Source organism: Tachyglossus aculeatus, chromosome 8, assembly GCF_015852505.1.
Source record: "Tachyglossus aculeatus isolate mTacAcu1 chromosome 8, mTacAcu1.pri, whole genome shotgun sequence".
Lineage (NCBI taxonomy): Eukaryota > Metazoa > Chordata > Mammalia > Monotremata > Tachyglossidae > Tachyglossus > Tachyglossus aculeatus.
The window spans coordinates 34,086,912-34,093,370 of NC_052073.1; the positions used below are offsets into that span (position 1 = coordinate 34,086,912).

The 6,459-nt window shown below is 45.9% G+C and overlaps 1 pseudogene; it reads left to right on the forward strand.

The window, feature by feature from the left end:
• Positions 1 to 2,783: 2,783 nt before the first annotated feature.
• On the forward strand, positions 2,784 to 3,725 carry LOC119931374 (annotated as a pseudogene).
• The last annotated feature ends 2,734 nt before the right edge of the window (positions 3,726 to 6,459 follow it).

A 6,459-nucleotide genomic window follows, 5' to 3' on the forward strand; every position in this document is an offset into this window, starting at 1 on the left:
GGGGTTTTTTCAAGGTTATCAGGTTATCCCACGTGGGGCTCACATTTTAAGTCCCCATTTTACAGTTGAGGTCACTGAGGCACAGAGAAATTAAATGACTTGCCCAAGGTCACACAGCAGGCAAGTGGCAAAGCCGGGGATTAGAACCCACATGCTCTGACTCCCAAGCCCATGCTCTGCCCACTAAGCCACACTGCTTTCAAATGCTATCTTGTGACTGCCCGAGTCAGCAAGGTGGAACTCGGAAGTGTGGGTAGGTTACTGCCCCCACAACCAAAACTGCTAGATTGACAGCCCAAGCCGGGAATTCAGAAGGTGTCCCTCGCCCCCGTGCCCATCAAATTAGATATGGAGGAGTTGGGAGGGTGGAGATTGGATAAACTGAGTACAGAAGCTGGAATTGCCTAGGAGCACAGGTAATAAATACCTCCTGTGTAGCAGATCAACACTTGCAGCAGCTGACTGTGGGTCACCCCTGCCCAGAGCGTGGGATGCTCACTCTGCCTGCACCAAGTGAGGAGTTGTGGGATGGGTGAGTGTCTCGCTGAATGCTCGTGGGGCTGGAGGCTGGGCACTTTGCCATGGATGTGTAATGCCTAAATGGATTCCTCCCAAGTGGGAAGGGCCTGTGGATGGGAGCTAGCTGCCTCATCATGTGCAAACAAAGCATAAGTGAATTCCTCCTGGAATGGGACCTAAGTGTTTTGTCACACGTGAGTAAATGTAATCATATTCATCTGGATAAAGAAGCTCCAATTCCAGTAAATAGTCATAGCCCTCCAGAAAGGGAGGTTCAATTCACTGTGTCAAAAATAATAAAATAATGCAATTGCCCTCTTGGAATAAATTTTGGATAAAACTCAGCTTTCTGTCCCCGGTCTCTTACTCTCGGGTGACAGACTTATTACCTCACACCCCTCGCTCAGCTTCCAGACCCCTTTGCAACCCAAATATCCCAAACCTTATATCACAACAAGCATCCCCCAACCCAGAGCACTTGTGTTCATAACTGCAATTTATTTGTTGGTATTAATGTCTGTCTTCCCCTATAGATTGTGAGCTCACTGCAGGCGGGGATTGTGTCTGTTTATTGTTATAAAGTACTCTGCCAAGCTCTTAGTACCGTGCTGTGCACACAGCAAGTGCTCAATAAATATGATTCAATGAATGAATGTTCATTAGGAATTTTATTTGCACACAATGTTCTGGCAGAAAGCAGCATGGCCTATTTGCCTAATAGAAGGAGGCTGATCCTGGGAGTCACAGTCAGGATGATCCTGGGAGTCAGTTCTAAACTCAGCTTCATCACTTAGTGCTATGTGACCCTGGTCAAGTCACTTAATATCTCTGGACCTCAGTATTCCCATCTGCAAAATGGGGATTTAATACCTGTTCTCTCTCCTACTTAGACCTGGGAGCCCCATGTGAGATCTGATTATCTTCTGCCTACCCTAGTGCTTAGCAGAGTGCTTGACACAGAATAAGACCTTAACAAATACCTCCATTCATTCATTCAATCGCATTTATTGAGTGCTTACTATGTGCAGAGCACTGTACTAAGAGGTTGGGAAGTACAAGTTGGGAACATATAGAGACGGTCCCTACCCAACAGTGGGCTCAATTGTTACTATTATTATTATTATTAGACTAGAGTAAATTCAAGACAGGTCACACACATACCTCACAATCTAAATTGGGATAGATCACAATGTAGGGCAAATTGAAATGATCTTAAACAAAGGAATTGGCCAATAAGAAATAATTCCTATAGAAAATTCCTTGGCCCTTCCTCACCATCATCAAGAGTATTTCTTGAGTGCTTACTATGTGCAGACACTGTACTAAGCACTTGGGAGAGTATATTACAAGAGAGTTGACGGGCACATTCCCTGCTCACAGTGAGCTTATATCTCACGCATTTCCCTTCCCCAGGACTCTACTTATCCTGTACGCATCGTGCTGTATGGTTCCTTACCCCTCAGCCTCTCAAGGATTCCCAGGTCTCAGGTCCATCCTCTCCTGATTCTTCTGTCAAGATTTTCTGAGACCAGGGCAAAAGGCCTTCCAGTCCACATGATCATTTTCCTGCCCCTCAGATAGTTCCCTGAATCCTCAGGGATTTCAAACTCTTAAACGCTTCTCATATCCCTTGTCTCCCCAGGATTGTTCAGTCCCATCTCTTACTCAAAATGCTTGAGGGGCATCCCAATTAATTAGCCCCTTCCTCTTTTTGCAGTCTTCACGAGATGGCTGCTATCATCTTACTGAGTTATCCCTTACCTCTTACTCAATTCAATTACCTGTCCCTCAGGGAGGAAGACATCTGGAGTGAGCTACTACTGGCTCTAGCAGTGTCTGACACTTTCCCTCTGACCACTTGGCATGAGGTAGCTTGAGTGAATGTGTCGCCCTGGCACATCAGTGCAGTCTGTAAAAAGGTTAAGGCCCAGTGGGCCCATGGAAAATCACTCTCTGCTGGGGGTAGGATAACAAGGCACCTGTTAAGACGAAATTGTGCCCTACTCATTGGCTGGAGCTCTTTGAACTGACCAGTAAATACGTAGATTTAGATTTTCATAAAGCCTTTGACACTAATGGTTTACATACAAATGGATTGTGGCCTTACTGAATAAACATGACCATTCCCTACCAATTTGACTGACATACTCAATTCTTTCTGGATCCCTTGCCAATTTTCTTTTCAGCTCCAGGAATGAACTGCCACAGTCTCTGGCCCATCCTTCTTCTGCCAGTGTCGCTGCAGATATTTGTATCAAAAAGCAATGAGCATTGATGTGGCTCGGGAAGTCTGTTTCCTCTCCCCGACTGGAATAGGTATTATGGGGAACTCCCTTCTCAACATGCTTTACCTCTCCTCGTTCCTCCTGGGTTCCAAGCCAAAGCCCACAGACCTGGTCATCATTCACCTAGCTCTGGTCCACACCGTGATGCTTCTTACCAGGTGAATCACCAGAACAGCAGGAATACTGGGGCTGCGGCTCGTATGGACCAGTGCTGAGTGTAAGCTGTTTGCCTGTGTCTGCCTCATCACCCGGGGCCTCTCCATCTGTACTACGTCTCTACTGAGCGTGGTCCAGGCCATCACCGTCAGTCCAACCACCTCCCACCTGTTCCAGCTTAAGATTCAGATCCCAAACTTCATCTTCCCGGTCTTAGCCATCTTGTGGATTCCTAACATGCTGATAAGCACCCAACTTTGGTACCAAGTGGTTGCTTCACATAATGCAACCCCCATTGAGAGCAATTGTTATGTTGTGCCCTTAAACACACTCCTCCAGGGCTAGGTTCTTACCTTTATGGCTGTCCGTGACATCCTCTCCCTGGGGCTCATGATCTGCTCTAGTGGCTTCATGGTCCTTCTTCTGTACTGACACAGGCTCCAGGTCCAGCATCTTCACAGTACCGGCCAAGCCTGTGAAACATCACCAGAGAGACGAGCCACCAAAATCATTATGCTGCTTGTGAGCTGCTTTGTAGTCTTCTACTGTGGAGACTTTGTCCTTTCCCTGTTTCTAGGGACATCCATGAAGAATAATATCATCCTCCTGAATGCAAGCATGTTTGTGGTAAATGGATATGCCACTGTCAGCCCCTTGGTCTTTCTCACCTGTGACACCAGAGTCATCAATTTCCTGGGTGATTTTCTGGGGAATAAGACCCGAAGGTCTTCTCAGACCATGCTGCTATCTGCCATCCCACTTTGAGATGGGAACCCAGTGACGATCCTGTGTCTCAAGCAAGGAAGACCATGGAAGAGCAACATCACCATTAAACCAAGGATATTCCTAGCTGTAGTCCCTGGAGATAATCAGAGTTTCATTATAGTGTGAGGGTTTGTGGCACTGATAATTTCTATTGTAGATATCCCTCCTCTAAAAGCTTTCCCAGTCTCCTGGCTACAGTCCCTCCGTCTCCTATTTTGCTTTGCTAGATCTTTATGGAACGTTCGATGGCTGGATCTGTGCACAGCACTTTCTATCTCCTCAGTTGTTCTTTTTCTGGATAGCAGCCTGGCCTAATGGAAAGAACAAGGGGCTGGGAGTCCGTGGACATGGACTCTAATCCTGGCTCCATCACTTAACTGATGTGTGACCCTAGGTAAGTGACTTAGCATTTCTGTGCCTCTGTTTCTTCCACTGTAAAATGGACATTTAACACCATTTCTCTCTCCTACTTATATTGTGAGTTTCCTGTGATCAGAGACTGTGCCCAACCTGATTAACCTGTAGCTACCCCAGCACTTAGAACAGTGTATGACCCAGAGGAAGCACTTAGGAAAGATCATATCATTATAATCACTATAATTATATTATTATTATTATCATTATTGTTGTAATGAGATCCATGGTTTAACCAGGTTTTCATACTCCCTCATTTCTCCTCATCCTTTGTCATCTTCCCCATTTTCCTCCCTTAAAGGAGGATACAGAGACAAAGACTTTAACAAAGCTAAGGATAATAATGATAATAACAATAATTGTGGTATTTGTGAAGTGCTTACTATGTGCCAGGCACTATACTAAGTACTGGGGTGGATACAAGCAAATTGGGTAGGACACAGACCCTGTCCCACCTGGGGCTCTCAGTGTCTTCATTCCCATCTTACGGATGAGGAGGTAACTGAGGTACAGAGAAGTTAAGTGACTGGCTCAAGGCCACACAGCAGACATATGGCAGAGTCAGGATAAGAACCCGTGACCTTCTGACTCCCAAGCCTGTGATCTACTCACTACACCATCCTGCTTCCCCTGGCATATCCACACCTAAGAATACCCATTTGGTACTAACCCTGAGAGAGTCCAGATGTAGAGGTGTATGCATTCTTTTCACCACTGCTCTTTGGCAGTATTACAGCCAATCCCATGAACAGAAGCTGAGAGATTCATCATACAGCCAAAAAACAGCGAAAACGTTCCAAGGGAAATGAGAAAACCCCAAATCTGATTTGGTATTTAAGCGCTTACTATGTGCAAAGCACTGTTCTAAGCACTGGGGGGATACAAGGTGATCAGGTTGTTCCACGGTGGGCTCACAGTGTTAAACCCCATTTTACGGATGAGGTAACAGGCTCAGAGAAGTTAAATGACTTGCCCAAAGTCACACAGCTGACAAGCGGCGAGCAGGGATTTGAACCCATGACCTCTGACTCCAAAGCTCTTTCCTCTGAGCCACGCTGCTTCTCTTTGGATCTGTACCCTTTCAGCACTTGATATTCACCCAGTCCTCAGCCCCAGTCAATCAATCGATCAATCAATGGTTTTTAGTAAGCACTTACTATGTGGGGAGCATTGTACAAATCACTTGGGAGAGTACAATGCTCACAGGACTTATACCCATAATGTAATTTATTTTAATGTCTCTCCCAATCTAGAGTGTAATTTCCTCGTGGGCAGAGAATGTGTCTTACAAACTCTGTTGTATTGTACTCTCCTAAGCAGCGTGGCTCGGTGGAAAGAGCCCGGGCTTGGGAGTCAGAGGTCATGGGTTCTATTCCTGGCTCCGCCACATGTCTGCTGTGTGACCTTGGGCAAGTCACTTCACCTCTCTGAGCCTCAGTTACCTCATCTGCAAAATGGGGATTAAGACTGTGAGCCCCACATGGGGCAACGTGATCACCTTGTATCCCCCCCAGCGCTTAGAACAGTGCTCCGCACAAGGTAAGCCCTCAGTGAGTACCATTGATTGATTGATTAATATTTCCAAAACACTTCAAAGTGTCAGACATGGAAACCAGGAATAAATAAGAAATCAGATGCACATCTCCGAAAATCAGAAGGTAAAAAGCCATGGGATTTCAGAATAAAGGGGCCTTCATTAGGCCAAGCTCCCTGTAAGCTCCTTCTAGACTGTAAACTTGTTGTAGGGAAGGATTGTGCCCATTATATTGTTATGTTGTAATCTTGCAACCATTTAGAGCAGTGCTCTGCACACAATGAGTGCTCAATAAAGTCACTGACTGACTGACTTCAGGAGATTTGAAACACTACAGCTGGGCTTCTCATTTACATCCAAAGAAAGTCTCTGTCCAAGGTTGGGAATGGGGGATGGAAGTGCTGAATCCCACCGGCCCCTGTTCTCCTCTCCTCTAGGAGTGAAATTCTCATCTCAGACAGCTACCAAAGCGTCAGCGCGCTCTGGATCCTTGGCTAAAATCTGTCACCAAATCCTATTCCTGTGACGTTCACAGCATTGCCAAAATCGCTGTTTCCTCTCCTTCCAAACAGCTACCATGATGATCAAAGCATTTATCCTATTCCCCCTTGATACCCACCTCTCTGACCTCTCTGCCTTCTATCTTTCCTCACTCCTGTCTACACTGCATTCTGTTGCCTAATTCTTTTCTAATGAATAAAAGGGGTCATTCATTCACTCATTCATTGGGTCGTATTTATTGAGTGCTTACGGTGCACAGAGCACTGCACTAAACAGATGGGGAGT